Source organism: Haemaphysalis longicornis, unplaced genomic scaffold (assembly GCF_048455015.1).
Source record: "Haemaphysalis longicornis isolate Haplotype H1 unplaced genomic scaffold, Haemaphysalis longicornis Haplotype H1 scaffold_11, whole genome shotgun sequence".
In the NCBI taxonomy this organism is placed as follows: Eukaryota; Metazoa; Arthropoda; class Arachnida; order Ixodida; family Ixodidae; genus Haemaphysalis; species Haemaphysalis longicornis.
Genome location: NW_027526214.1, coordinates 35,711,299 through 35,726,701, shown reverse-complemented (window position 1 = coordinate 35,726,701; position 15,403 = coordinate 35,711,299).

Sequence of the window (15,403 nt, the reverse complement as noted above, 5' to 3'; positions counted from 1 at the left end):
AGCGTCAGGAACAGGCGTTCGGTGAGGCCATTAGTTTGTGGGTGTTAGGCCGTGAGAATCTTGTGTCTCGTCAACCAAGAGCGTAGGATGATGTCGATAGCTTCGGACAAGAAGTTTTTTCCATGGTCAGTTGAAAGCTTGCGGGGGGGTGCGCCATGGTGCCGAAGGGCGTCGTAGAGAAGAAACTCAGTGACGTCAGTCGCGCAGCTGGTTTTAAGAGCGCTGGTAATGGCGTACCGCGTCGTGTATTCTGTAGCAGCGGCGACCCAGCAGTTTCCCGCAGACGACCATGAAAACAAAGTAAATCGAGGCCCACCCGGAAGAATGCTCATTGGAAATGTTGATAGGTTGAAGTGCTCCAGAAGTAGGTGTAGAAGGCTTTTCCCTACGCTAGCAGCTGTCACACGAGGCAACATAGCGGCTTACTAATAGGTGAACGCCAGGTTAGAAAAACCTATGCCGCACTTCATCATAAGTTTGGGTTACCACTAGCTTTCCTCCGGTGGTACGACGTGTAGCTGGCACAGGACGGTCGAACGCAGGTGGCAGGGCACAACGAGGAGGTCCGGACCATCAGATCGGAAGTTATGGCAGTAGAAGACGCCACTTCGTAGGGTGAAATTGCGCGTGCAACGGTCGGGTGACGAATAGGTCAAGCGGTGATGAGGGAACGGAGTGACGGGTAAAGGCGCTGATCGTCACCGATGTGACTTAAGTGAGATATTCCGAACACGCCAGAGACATCAGCAATTGGGGTGATCTCAGTGAGATCAAGAGACTGACGTGAGAGGCTGTCAGCGTCTTTATGCAAGCGACCGGATTTATAGGCGACACAAAGCGTATATTTCTGAAGACTGAAGGCCCAGTGACCAAGCATTCCGGTTGGGTCTTTCAAGTTGGTAAGCCTACAATGCGCATGGTTATATGTGATGACTGCAAGATGTCTGTCCTACAAGTAGGGGCGCAATTTTGCGAGGGCTTTGAGAAGACCAAGGCACTCGGTCGCTGTACTTGAATAATGGCGTTCTGACTTCGACAGCAAGCGGCTGGAGTGCGCAACAGCGCGGTGACTGACCAGCTTGCGATTGGGCCAATACGGCGCCGATTTTGTGGCCGCCTGCATTTGTGCGGAATCAAATGAGAACGGAAGCGTCGAAGTGACCCAAAATTGGTGATGAAGTTAAAAGGGAAGTCAGAGTACTGAATGCTTGGGCTTGATAGGGACCCCACGTAAAGGTGGCACCGTTCTTTAAAAGGTCCGTCAGAAGACGAGGTGCGTGGGCAAAATTTTCTATAAAACGGCTAAAATATGAGCAAAGTCCGACAGGGCTGCGGACATGGTGAGTCGAGCGCGGCACACGGAAATCGGTGACAGCTTTAACTTTTTCGTTGTCAGGTGGAACTCCAGAGGCGTCGACAACGTTACCCAAAAATTGTTATCTGGCGGTGGCCAAAGCGACAATTGTTGAAATTTAGTTGGAGACATACGCGTCCAAATATTTCAGGATATCCGAGAGATGCTCCATGTGTGTCTCAGATGTGTTTAAGATGAAGATGACATCGTCTAGATGACATGAGCATGTGGACCACTTAAAACCCCGCAAAATGGATTCCAAAATTCTCTCGAATGTGGCCAGAGAATTGCAGAGGCCAAATGGTATAACCCATATATTTGAAAAGGCCGTCAGGGATCTCGAATGCAGTCTTTTTCGGTCTATCTCATCAAGGGCTATCCGTCAGGCAAAAGATCTGAGGTCAATCGACTAAACGTTTCTGGAACCATGCAGGTAATCGTAGTCAATGCGCGGAAGGGGATAGACACTTTCTTGTGATTTTGTTTAAATGCCGATAATCCACGTAAGAACTCCTCGTTCCGTCTTTCTTCTTGACTAAAACGACAGTCGGTGCCACGGAATAGAAGATTGTTCAATGATTTCCTTGCTGAGCATTTTTCTCGACCTCTTCTTGGATCACGAGGCGTTCAGCATGAGACGCACGATGTGTCCGTCTGCGCACAGGCGCTGCATCACGAGTGATTATGCGGTGCGTCACATAGTTTGTTGTACTCAATGAACGGCTGTCTAAATCAAAGATGTCTTTATAGGACGTCATGTGATAGCGAATAGCGTCGGCGTCCACATTAGAAAGATAGGGTGCAAGCATTGCAGTAACTTTGTTCGCTCGTACTGATGACTGCACGGGATGGGCCCAAACAAAGCATCAAAAATGGGGTAGTTGTGGTACGTGCTTCCAAAGGGCACAGTGTTGAAAGTGCCATTCCTCTGGGTAAAACTTTAGAAAGGAACCGAAGTTTGGGAACGGGAGACACCTTACCTTGTATTAGAGCAGTGATCGGGTCTAATAAAATCTGAATATTTTCTTTTGACTATCATCGAGCAATACAACTCTTCGTCTATGGGAACTAAATTTAAAATGAGCCTGGTGCCCCTGTTACAAGTACTCAAGAATACTGAACAAGGAACCAATTTTTCATCAATTTTGAGTCATTGTGACTATGTTTTATAGAGTCCAGCACACTCTCTCTCGGTTCTTGGTCAGATGGATTCTTCCGAATGTAACTCAAAAAAGGAGTCGGTGAAGCTGTCCTTACATATATCGCCGTTGTAGTCAACTTCATTCTCTTCAGGGCTATGAAGACATTTATTTTTATTTATTTATTATACCTTACAGGCCCACTGAAGAGCATTGAGTAAGGGGCTTTACATTTTTGAAAGAACACACAAAAAAATAGTAGTGGGGAAAAAGAAGAAAAGACAAGTACACAATATAGAGTTTGGGTAATCGGCTTACAGACGTAAATGAAACACGTCATACACGTTTCTAACAGACAATTATCACAAACGCACAGGGTTTTTGTGGAATAAAAAACATCACAAAAACACAAATACAAGGGGGAAACACCCATAAACAGTAACAATATTATTCTAGCAATTCATCATTACACAATTACTAGAAAAATGTCGGTGCAGATTATCGCTAAAGCCATCCTGACTAAGTATGGATGCAATTTGGTCAGGAAGATCATTCCAGTGCATGATTACTCGAGGCAATGCAGATGAATTGAAAGCAAGCGTCTTGCCAAAAATTCGCGTGAAACTATGACTATTATGAAGGCGGCGTGACGTACGTACTGGGGTGTTAAGAGGAAGTGGGTTAGGTGTGACGCGAACTATGTATTTATGAAAAAGGCATAATAGCGCGATAGTGCGACGGGTATCTAGCGGCTGAAGTGATAACTCTTGTTTGATTTGGGTAACGCTAAGATGACGGTCGTACTTGCGTGTAATAAATCTGGCGGCTCTGTTTTGAATAGATTCCAGCTGGGCGATTAGGTAGTTTTGGTGAGGGGACCAGATCGCCGACGCGAATTCTAGCTGCGAACGAATAAAGGTTAGATACGCATGTTTGCGGACAAGGGCTGGTGCGCATCGTAAATTTCGTCGCAGATAACCGAGCGATTTAGAAGCCTTTGCGCAGATGGCGGAAATGTGGGTACTCCAAGAGAGATTAGGTGTTAGATGAACACCAAGATATTTATAGGAAGCGGCTTGCGAAACTGCACTGTGGTTGATGGAATAAAGAAAATCTGAATTATCGTGTTTCCGACTAAAAGACATTACTTTGCATTTACTCAAATTAAGTGACATTTGCCATGTATTACACCACTTGTAGATTATGTTTAAGTCATTTTGTAAGGAAAGGTGGTCGTTAACGCTAGTGATCGTACGATATATAATACAATCGTCAGCAAAGAGTCGTATCCGTGATGAGATGTTGAGGGGCAAGTCATTTATGTAGATCAGGAACAGTAACGGGCCCAGGACGCTCCCCTGGGGAACTCCAGAAGTAACATCAGCGAGGTGTGAAGAAAAGTTGTTGACCACGGTAAATTGTTGGCGCATAGACAGAAAGTTCCGAATCCATGATAAAGTTAAAGAATCCAGGCAAAGGGCTGATAGTTTTGTAATGAGGCGGGAATGAGCAACACGGTCGAACGCTTTTGAAAAATCAAGGAAAATGCAGTCTGTTTGTTCGTTAGCATTCATGTTAGAGTGTAGGTCGGTTGTAAATTCAAGCAGTTGTGTATCACATGACAGGCCTTTTCTGAAACCATGCTGATGGACGAAAAAAAAGTTGTTGGATTCGAGGTGTTTATACACGTTAGATGCAATAATGTGCTCAAGTAGTTTACAGCATATGCACGTCAAAGAAATCGGGCGATAATTTTCGGGTGCATGTTTGTTATTGGATTTGAAAATGGGAACAACCTTGGCGATTTTCCAGTCGGCAGGTAACAGACCTGATGTCAATGATTTACTGAAAATATGGAACAGAATTTGACTAGAGATGTGCACAGTGTTCTTTAATATTTTTGAATTGATGTTATCGACACCAGATGAAGTGGAAACTTTAAGACTGCCAATTAATGAAGCGACGCCTTCAGGAGTAATATTAATTGGCTGCATATATCTGTAATCGTATTCGGGAACCATGGGTATGGTGGAATGATCTTCCTGGGTGAATACCGACGAGAAGAAATGGTTGAATGCATGCGTACACGCATGTTCCTGAAGGGGAACACCGTTGTCACCATGTATTACAATGTCATTATTAGAACGATTGTTTGAAATTGTCTTCCAAAACTTTCTGGGGTTATTTTTTAACAGCGAAGGTAAATCCTCAGAAAAGTATTTTTGTTTGGCACTGTGTACTGCAGAGTTAAAAGTTCTCAGAAATTCCTTATATTTGGCCCATGACGACGCACTGGAAGTAGATTTAGCACTCTTATACAATCGTTTCTTTTTGTTTCGCATGTTTCTGAGTTGTCTGTTGAACCACGGATTAGATTGATCATTTTTTATTGTTATTAAAGGCACGTGTTTGTCGACCAGTTCGGCTATCTTGTTCTTGAAGAGCACCCAGCTGTCATCCACAGACCGGGAACTGAATGAGGGTAGAAAGGATTCATTGAAGAATTCCTCCAATTCTGCGATATTGACTATATCGCGAAAACTCCTGCATAATCAATCTCAGGTCTCGTTCATTAATTTGGTCGTAAAAATTCTGTGCTAGAGAGTCTGCGACTGTCTTCCTACTTGTTCCAAATGGTTGGTTTTTCCCAACCGTAACGCCAGCAACAAATAAGTACAAATGTTTCCTACAGTGCATGATGCAGAGTGCAGTACATGCTTTCGAACGCACACAACCCGTCACCGCATTTTTAAACGAAGTCTGTCCCAACGAGGAACTTTGACTACGTGCAGGTATAACTTTCTTTTTGCTTTGTTTGTTGTATTGGTTGCTTCTATAGTCCTATACAGTCACAACGTATTTATAGCCCCACCATATCAACGGTTTGTTTCTTGCTGCCCGAACACAACCCAAGCAGGCATCGAGTGTTGTCTGCTCCACAAGTCACCCTCACCCTAAACTAAGTCACCCACAAGTCAGCCTCACCCTCACCCTAAACCCTCACCCTAAACCACCTTCCAATGCTCTTAGAGAGTCGCACAGCCCTCCCTCACCTGAGGAGGCAATGGCCACCCTGATTCAGCAGTGCGCCCCACATGCTATGACTGTCCAATGCAACTCTTTGGCCTCAGTCCACAGCAGTGGTATGGGACCTGACAACGGCAAGACAGCAATACACCTCACGGCGCTAATAATGCGGCAAGATGCCGTTATAACATGAAGCGGGCAACGTACAAAGCGCGAAGTTTATTTTACATATACCATTGCCCCACCCATGCCAGCCTACAAAAAACAGTAGCAATGCCGGCTTCACACGTGGAAGTTCCCCCTGCCCATGCAGGGGAGAATAAAAGCGGCAACTTCTGGAGGAGAAATAGCGCCGCGGTGGAGCAAAGCAAACCTCCAACGAAACAAGGTTGCACCGAACAGCATGATTCACGCTACGCCCTCGGCACGACGACCTGATAACACCCAGGCGTGAATCCGAAACACGAACTCAGCCACACGGTGCGAGTCGTACCCGACATGACCGAGCCTGCTTGCGAGAAGTCGACAACGGCGAAGCGTAGGTCACGACTGTCAACACGGTTAAGGAGAGATACGACGCCCCCACCACTAAGGAACTCGAGGCATGCAATGTCGAACGTCCAGTTGTCCATCGACGGGTTTGACGTCGCCCTCATAGACATATTAGCCTACTACTCAGTAGTGAACGAGTGAGAAACATCTAAGCTGAAGAACGTTACGACCAGATTGGACGGTACGCACATACGCACACGCATCGCCATAGACGGCACCATTGACTGTGTCTCCTTCGTCATTTTTCCAACTACTGCCGCGACGTAAATATTGGAATGGACTTTTGGAGCGGCAACTGTGGAAAAATTTATCCAAAGACCCAGTCCATACCTTTTTCCTACCACCACTCCATGAAATCGGAAACGAATCCAGAACACGGTGCTACTGTAAGGATTGCCGAAGATCATGTCACCCTGCCGCGCCACGCAAGCTTCATGTTCAACGTGTACTGTAAAGATGCTGCTCCTGACATCGCCGCTATCATACAGAGTAACGAAACGTTGCTTCTCGACCCCGGTGTGTCTCTCGCAAATAGCATTGCGCAACGCCAATTGCACGTTTTGGTGACTACTTTTATATAGGAGTTCTAACAATAAAACAAGGGCACTGCAATTGCCTTCCTCGAAGAAACGCATGAAGCAAGTGACGGGTTCGCGTTCGCCAACTTCGAACGCGCATCCTGGTTTCGTAACCCTTCGACGTGAATCCGGCGATGCCACAAAAAGATCGGAACAAGTTATTTATTGGCTTCGCTGGGTCACTAGAGCCAGTTTTACGTCGACTTCAAAATAACGTCGCACACGTCTCGCCAAGCACCGAATTATACCCGAAGATGGAGTCCGGCCTACTCTACAGTCACCGAACCGCATGTCTTCCCACAAGCGGGAAGCCATCCCAACGCAAGTGGAAGACATGGTCATTGTTGACATTATATAGCCATCAAAAAGAACCTGGGCTCAGCCGTCCGTACTCGTGAAGAAAAAAGACGGCCCATTAGGGCTTCGCGTTGGCTACCGGCGACTCAACAAAATCACCAAAAAGCTTGTGTACTCACTACCACGAATCGACGACGCCATCGATCACCTCTGTCAAGCGAGGCACTTCATTTCAATGGATCTAAAGACGGGCTACTGCAAATAGAAGTGGAGGAGAGAGACCAAGGCAAGACTGCATTCGTAACCCCAGAAGGCCTTTACGACTTCAAGGTGATGTCGTTCGGCGTGTGGATTGCACCAGCGACGTTTCAAAGGGTCATGCACACGTGCTTCACGGTCTGAAGTGGCACAACTGGCTGGTTTATGCCGACGACGTTGTGGTACTCGGCCAACATTTCGAAGAGCACCTTGCAAACTTCAGTCTGTGCTCGAGGCTATCAGCTCGTCAGGGCTATAGCAGATGCCTCAATTGTGCCGCTTCGCGTACGAGGAACTCGATTTTTTTGACCATGTCGTCTATGCCGCTGGAGTCCTGCCTGACCCGGCGAAAACTTCAGCCATAGCCAACTTCTCAAGACCTAAAGACACTAAGGACTTGCGAAAATTTCTGAGACTGTGCGCATACTACCGGCGTGACGTCGCAAATATCGCACGCATTGAAGAGCCACTCACGGGATTCACGAAAGATATCTCCCCTTTCAGATGAAAAAACGTCCAACAAAAAGCATTCTGCCAGATCCCACAATGCCAGAGAAGCCCCCCCCGTGCTCGCTCAATCTGGAGAAAGCGCCGAAACAGAATGCACACGGACGCAAGTGATTTAGGTTTGGGTGCTGTCTTCGTCCAAAAGGAAAGTTGTTGCCAAAAAGTAATCGTCTTCACCAGGCATGGCCTGAAGAAGGAGGAGGAAAGTCCACAACCTAAAAAGCGTGCCTCGCAATTATGTAGGCAAGTTTGAAATTCCGCCCAAACTTGTATGGTAGACCACATAAGGTTGTGACAGACTACGATTCAGTGTGCTGGCTTGCTGACCTGAAAAACCCATCTGGCTGTCTTGGCTGGTGTATCTTGCGTCTGCAAGAGTTCGACGTTACAATCACCTATAAACGCGGCAGGAAACACTGTGACGATGGCTGCCTGACTTTGTCTTGCGTCCCGTAGTAACCAGATGGTCGCGTAGCAACTCCTGTTTGTGGCGCAGCGTGGGCATTTCGAATCAGTGAAGCGGCTGGAATCCCTGTGCGGCCACTTCTCATGGTATGCACTGCTGAAGTAGGTGCACGCAACAACGGCAACCGTATTGGTGAGAGGACGACGGAAAACAGAGGCAGCTAGGCCTTGTCGGAGGAGACAGCTCTCGGATTCCTCATACGGGCCCCGCGGGAGGGTCAAGGGTGAAGGGAAGGAAGACCCCCCCTTCGCAAAACCAGTTTGCTTCCATACAACCATCGTGGCCTCCACTCCGTGCAAGATGGGACGAAAAACAGCGGGCGGCGCACAAGATGACTCGCAACCTACCGTAAAGTGCGACACATGTGGCAGGTGGGCGTACTTAGAGGAGACCGCGTTCGCTGATCTGGGAGAAGCGGGAACGGAGAAGGCCCCTTTTCACTACCGTGGGTGCCAGCTAGTGGAAGCACTACAAGCACACATCACGGAATGTGTCGTTGCGGTGACAAACGTAGCGTGTTGTTAGGAATGCCGACAAGTCTGTGGTAAGATCACCGTCATCGAGAGGAGAGTGCAGTCTCTTGAAGAACACCTTCAGCCGGTGCCGGGCACGGGACGAAGCGGAGAATCAGCGGGAGAGGCGGAGCGGCGGGAGTTGGCGCAAGGGGATACAAGCCCTCATGGCACCAAGAATAATGGTGCGGACAAGACGCACACAGGCGAAGATTAGATGAGGAAGAGCAGAACGCAACGAGTGAATAGACAGCATCGGGGAGCATAGCGGGACAGGCAGAAAGTGACTATACCAGCTCCCGAATGAGATGACAGAAACCACGAGGGGTTAGCCAATGAAAGCGGCGAGGATGCTGACCGAGAAAACGCCCTTACGGAGACGGCTATAACGACGGTGGCAGTGCAATATGGAGGAGGTATTCAAGTGCAGCACCATGCAAACGAGACTCAAACCGTAAGGCAAAGAAGTCATAGACACCGGAAGCGAAACAAGAAGTCAAAGGTTCGCCACCCACTGGGAGTTACGAAGGAGGTAGTGGTGGTTAGAGACGGTAATGTGGGTCTCGTTGCACAAAGCCAAGTGGCAAAAGTGGGGGCGACTAATGGCGTGGAAGTGCTCTACAAGGGAGCTGCGGTGGCTGATGCGCCAGAGTAATGCAGGAGTATGAGTAGTTAGCCCGATCGCTACCCAAGATGTGGATACTGAATGTAGTGCTGACGGACCTGCTCCGGGTGAAAGAGTATGAAGTGGTGCGACAGCTTGAGAAGTTGTGTAAAGGCAGAGAGCGGCATGTGATCATGTGGGCCTTCCCGCAAGTCACCCAACGCAATGAGAAACAAGGGCCAAGATAGTGCTGACGAATGGTCAAATGAAGATAATGTGAAAACTGCGAGGAATACGCTTTGTACACACAACGATAATGGATTCGCGAACGACTTCACCGCTAACGGCGTTAGCTACAGTGAAGAGGTCATTCAAAAGGTGGTGGTAAAGCTAACGAGCCACATCACGCGTTTTTTAGGCTGGGAGTGTGTGGCACTGGTTCGAGAGGCTCGGAAGTCAGCAGCGAGAACGAAGACGCGCAGAAAAGCAATCGACAAGAACACGCCGCAGGGCGATGCGTGGTCTCCCACGGAGGGGAGCGAAAGCACTCCGACACCCGACCAGAGTTTTGCCGGTCACAGGTGCGTGGCATCAAAATAAAATTGCCACCCGCACACGGAGAGCGCACATACATAAAACCAGGCCTCAAGCAGCTGGGTGAAGTGGCGAAGATACACTACAGGATGTGGAGTGGTTCCCCGAGATTTCGCAACATGAAAGACTCCGAGGCTCTGTCTCAGGATTGGATAAGAGAAAAGCTAATCAGGAGCTGGCCGAGCCTGGGAAGTGCGAATGGACCGGCGCCGTGGGCACTGCGATTAGGCGCAGCACGTCCGTCCGGTCCAGTGAGCCCCATTGACCAGATCAAGCCACCGGAAGGGCCTTACGACCTACGTGAATTGCGGTATCGAAGGAGATACGCCTAACCGGATCACCCTAGTGGAATAAGCGAAGACGTACGAGGAGGCGACCCAAGGCTGGTGGCCGTGGTTGTTTTGAAGTGGGTTTATTTAATATGCAATGCTGCCAAGGAGAAACGTGTTGCGGTGAAAGTTCAACTAAGTCACTGTGCAGTGATCCTCGTATTCTGCTATGTGCGTCCTCGCAGTGGTCATGCCACGCGGGCTCGGTTTGGGTGGTTTCGCATATACTGACACAATATCCCGATTGTCCCATCCTCATCGCCGGTGACTTTATTGCTCCGCACCCAGCCTGGGGTTCTAATATGGCGAGTGGGCGAGGTTCAGATCTGCTAAAGAGCATTGAGAATGCTCGCTTCACAATACCTAATGACACGACCCAGTCAACTCGCCGCTCCACATCAACTCGTATGCCTCTTCGTTCCCCAGACCAAGCTTAGTGACTTGGTCCAACTGCCATTACTTGGCGGTGGGAGCCAGACTGCTGGGGTAGCGACCATCATCCCATTTACCTCGATATATCATATTCGCCCTCTTGTTGCCTACGTTGCAAATGCCATGTTATCAAGTGGGACGAGTTTGGGAAGTCGATTAGGCCGATATCAGTATTTAAAGAGGACACTTTATCATCCATCCAAATGGTTCTCGAAGATTCTACAACTGTAAACTGGTTGACGAGAGCCACCCTAACCCTGATTTACGCCTCCTTCCGCTGTGGGCGCATTGCCGCCAGGTAGAAGTGTTTGATTGTCGCAATCCCAACTCCCCGAATTGCCAAATCCGCATTAAACAGCTCGCAACCGCGGTTAGGCGCCATGAACGCCGGCTGTCGCGCCAGCGCTGGCTTGACATGTGCGCTTCGTTAGGGCCTCAGTCTGGACTACGCTCCATATGGCGCATTTTTCATTGTTTGGAGCGATCACCATGATCCCCAGATCCTGTTGCGTCAGCGTTCCTCACGTCCAACCAGACTTTGCAGTTTGCAGATACGCTGGCCCATACTTTATACCCCGATTTTGACTTGGACCCAGCGATCATGCCCCCTCCATTCACTCTTCCGTCTGGTGCCTGTACGCCGCCATCGGAAGCACCAACCTAGGGCATACTCTCACCATTTAATATTGCGGAACTAACCACGGCCATTGACACGGTGGTACTACGGAAAGGACCTGGCCGCAACGGAGTAATATTTGAATCTTACAAGAACCTCGACCATTCTTCTCTGGAGGGACTTCTATAGGCGTATAACCGGGTTTGGCTCGCGTGTACAATCCCTCCGGCCTGGCTTCAAGCGGATGTTATCACTACCTCGAAACCCGGTTAACCGAGTACAGACATCCGCAAACTCCGATCAATAGCGCTTACTGCGACAGTTTGGAAGCTGTTGGAACGTATGATTGCCACATGCCTTCTGTGCTGGCTCGACGAGCACCATCTATACACCCCGTGCCAAATTGGTTTTCGTCCCCACCTTGGTGCAGAGGATGGTCTTGACAACCTCTCCGAGATGATTTTTATTGGCGGCCGATCCTACCGTGTTCACTCTGTGCTGGGCATAGACATTAACAAAGCGTACGACCACCTTGGCCGCACCGCCGTCATTGCGGTACTTCATCTCCTTCATCTGCCATCCAATTTCATTTCCTTCTACTTACGAAAACAGACCTTCTCCTTACGTCTCAACGGTTTTCTCATAGGTTCCTTGCAGCCCTCCCGTGGTGTGCCTCAGGGATCTGTCTTGCCCCTTGCTTTTTAACATGGCTGTGATACCTCTTGCCTGGCGACTTGGTGCTGTTCCACACATCGACCATATTGCAGGCGACATCATTGTATGGTCTGTTCACCAGGACCTCACGTCCAAAGTGTCCGCCTGCAACAATCTCTACATGAAATCAATTCTTTGTGCAGGTATCTTGGCCTCACTATTTCACCTAACAAAACTGCCTTCTCACCGTGGCCAACGCATGGGGCCGTTGGCGGTTGGGAACCTCCCCGATCCGTCTTTCGGTTCAAGGCACGCCTATACCAGCAGTATCTACCCTGCGGGTGTTGGGCTTGGATATTACGGCCACCGGTTCTGCAAAACCTTCGATTCGCTCTGCAAAGCATCAGCTTCACAATCGCTGCATCTGTTCCGTCGCATGTCTCAAAAAGCCTGCGGTGCGGCCTTAAAGATGGCCCGCATGCTCGTTCGAGCCATTCTTCAGCCTCGCATATTTTATGAAGCGCAATACCAGTTTCCTACAAAGTCACACTGGAAACTACTCGAATCAATAAACAATTCGGCTATGCGAGCTATAACTGGTCTTCCAGCCCTAACCTCCGTCCCTATTCTGCAACAGGAAGCGCAGCTCAACACGTTTAATGAGCCAGTGCATCACCGTCGACAAGCCGGCATCCAAACACAAGGCCTTGACCCTGATTCCGCCGCTCTTATAGCGTACATGACCGGTTCACCAGAACCAACAATATCAGACACCAATATAAGGACCCTATTGAAGTTCCACCAATTAACGAATACACGACGTGTTGCCCGTATTCATCCCCCGACAGTTGGTGCTCCGATTCCGTCTTCTATAGACATAGGTAGCCCTTCGTCTACGCTGATGTTTGTCGACGCCTGTGCTTCCGATACCTTACTTCATACGGCTCACTCTGCCCGACTGTGGCTCTTGATCCAGTGACCTGCACTTACATAACCACGAAGTGGACATCAACGCAGGTAGAACTTCTTGCAGTGCACGATGCTCTGCTACACAAATCGTTGGTAATCAACCACGCTTCACCACAGGGTACAATTTACACTGATTCATCGGCAGCTGTTCGAGAGCTTCGTAAAACTCTCACGTCCAGCGAACGTCTGCTAGAAATTCAGGACATAATAGACACTTATCCATGTCATGTGCGCGTTTCATGGCGACAACAGAATATTCCCCCGCAATACAGGCTGCAGATGCCTGTATTGCGTGGAATTTTCGATGCGCCCGTTTCAGTTTTTCCGCCTCTGTTTTCGATGCGCCCTACACCGACAAACTGGGCGATGGTGAGAACTCCCAAGGCATTGGTCTGACAGTGAGTTGCAAGCTGTTGCGGGCTGCCTGCAGGAGGGCTACTTGGGTAGAGGTGGCTATGATGAGGTTACATCAGCCATTGCGGCAGAGATGAAAAAGTGCCCGCCTAGGCCGAAGCCCAGTGGCGCTAAACCTTCGTAGAACAAGGGCGTGCAGTCCGCCATCCGGAGTCGCCCGGCAGCAAGCCGCATGCATACATGCATGATAAAGAACGCTGACCCCGAGGTCGTGCGAATGGCCTGGGAGGCCTACCTCCAGTCAAAAGCAGTGACGGCAAAACTGGTGCGAGACCAGATCCACCACTTATAATTTAGCTTCATGGTGCAACTTAAACAGTGGAACGGGAGGTTACACGTCGATTCTGTCACAAGGTGAAGAGGGCCCGTGAGGGAACGCATACCATCCAAGCACTGCGGCCATCCCCTGAGCAGCAGGAGGTGGAGGGTAAAGATTGTCTCCTATTGCTCTCCCAAATCTACATGAAGGGAATATGGAGCTTTCAGAAGCCCTAGGATTTAAGGGTATCAGAGAGGAAGTTAACTTCAAGGCTGTCGAGGGCACGAAAAGAAGATTAGAATGCTGGTGGACCAAATGTAAAGAGGGGACTATTGCCTTGGACAGTTACCACCTGTAAAAGGGAAAAGAAAGTATTTCGGGCCTAATAAGCTTCAGCGCCCGCCCTAAGCAGCGCTAGTATTAAACGAAGAGTGTAAAACATGGGTATATTAGTCCTTTTTGGTAAGATGACTCCTTATCACCCCGCTTCAAAGGGAAAACCAATAGCAATCATCATCATCATGCTGCTGAATTGGGCCCAGAATTGAAAAGTACCATGTGCGGGACTGGAAATCACGCAATAACTGTCTTTCAGTACGCCAGAAAGAGGGACGTGAGGCCTGACACCGGGGTAGGCGGACTTGCGCCAGTCTATTACAATGGATGAACTACAGTGGCCCATCAAGCGAAGGAACAGCAGGACAGCTAGAGGCTTCGATGGTTTCCCATGTAGACTGCTGCAACTGCTGGACACCAAAATGTTGGGACTGTTGGAGGAGGCCCTGTAGGCCATTCTGGAATCCGGAAGTGTTCCCCGCAGTTGGCGTGTCAGTAGCGTGAAACCACTGTACAAAGGGGCAAGGGACAAACGGGACCCTGCTAATTCGGGCCCATCAGCGTTGCGCTGGTGTTATAAAGGGTGACCACACAGATCCTAGGACGCTGACTCCAGTTTCGGGAGAAACAGGGGGCATACTGGGGTGTCTACAAAATGGTTTTAGGGGGTACCAAGGATAGAGGACAACCTGTTTGGGCTGACACAATGTTTGGAGGTGGCGCTTCAAGAAGGGAGACCCTTGCTGGCGGCATTTCGGAGCTATCGAAGGTGTACGACAGCGTGGACAGGCCGATTCTTGGGCAGCGGCTTAAGAACCTCGGCCTGGCGGAAACTGACGTAAGCCTTGTTGAAGCCCCGTTGGGAAATGTAGAAGTGGCAGTGGAGTGAAAGGGGCAAACATCACATGCCATTCCGAGCACAAGAGGACCCTGCCAAAGTTGCCTGCTTTCTCCCACCCACTTCATGTTGTACATCAGGGATATGGAGAGACAAAATTAAGGGTGAGGCTTTTTATAACACAAATAAAATGCCTCGCCCTGCACCACTAGGTATCGCTGGCTTAAATAGAGAGACAGTTGAGATACAGTTGAAGAATGCCGGCGAACGTATTGACGCGTCATATCACAGGGATGGAGAGGTGGTGGAACGAAGCATTATAGGCGTCATTTACGCCGACGACGTAGTCCTGCTGGCGGGGACTGCGGATGGCCTTCAGGTACTACTGAAACAGTGGGGAGGAGGCCACAAGGTTGGGCCTATCATTCAACCAGAGGAAATGCGCGATTTTTCCTGGATGGGGGGAGGGGCACGCACCAGAGGAAGAACTGACAATCCGGGGCAGCCCCATCCCCACCCAGAACGAGGCTAAATACCTGGGGGTCATCCTTACCGCCGGGCCTAACTACCTGGAAGGCTATGAGAGGGCTACCAAGAGGGGTACATAGGAGGGCTACTTGGGTGGAGGTCGCTATGATGAGGTTTAGCCATTGCGGCAGAGATGGAAA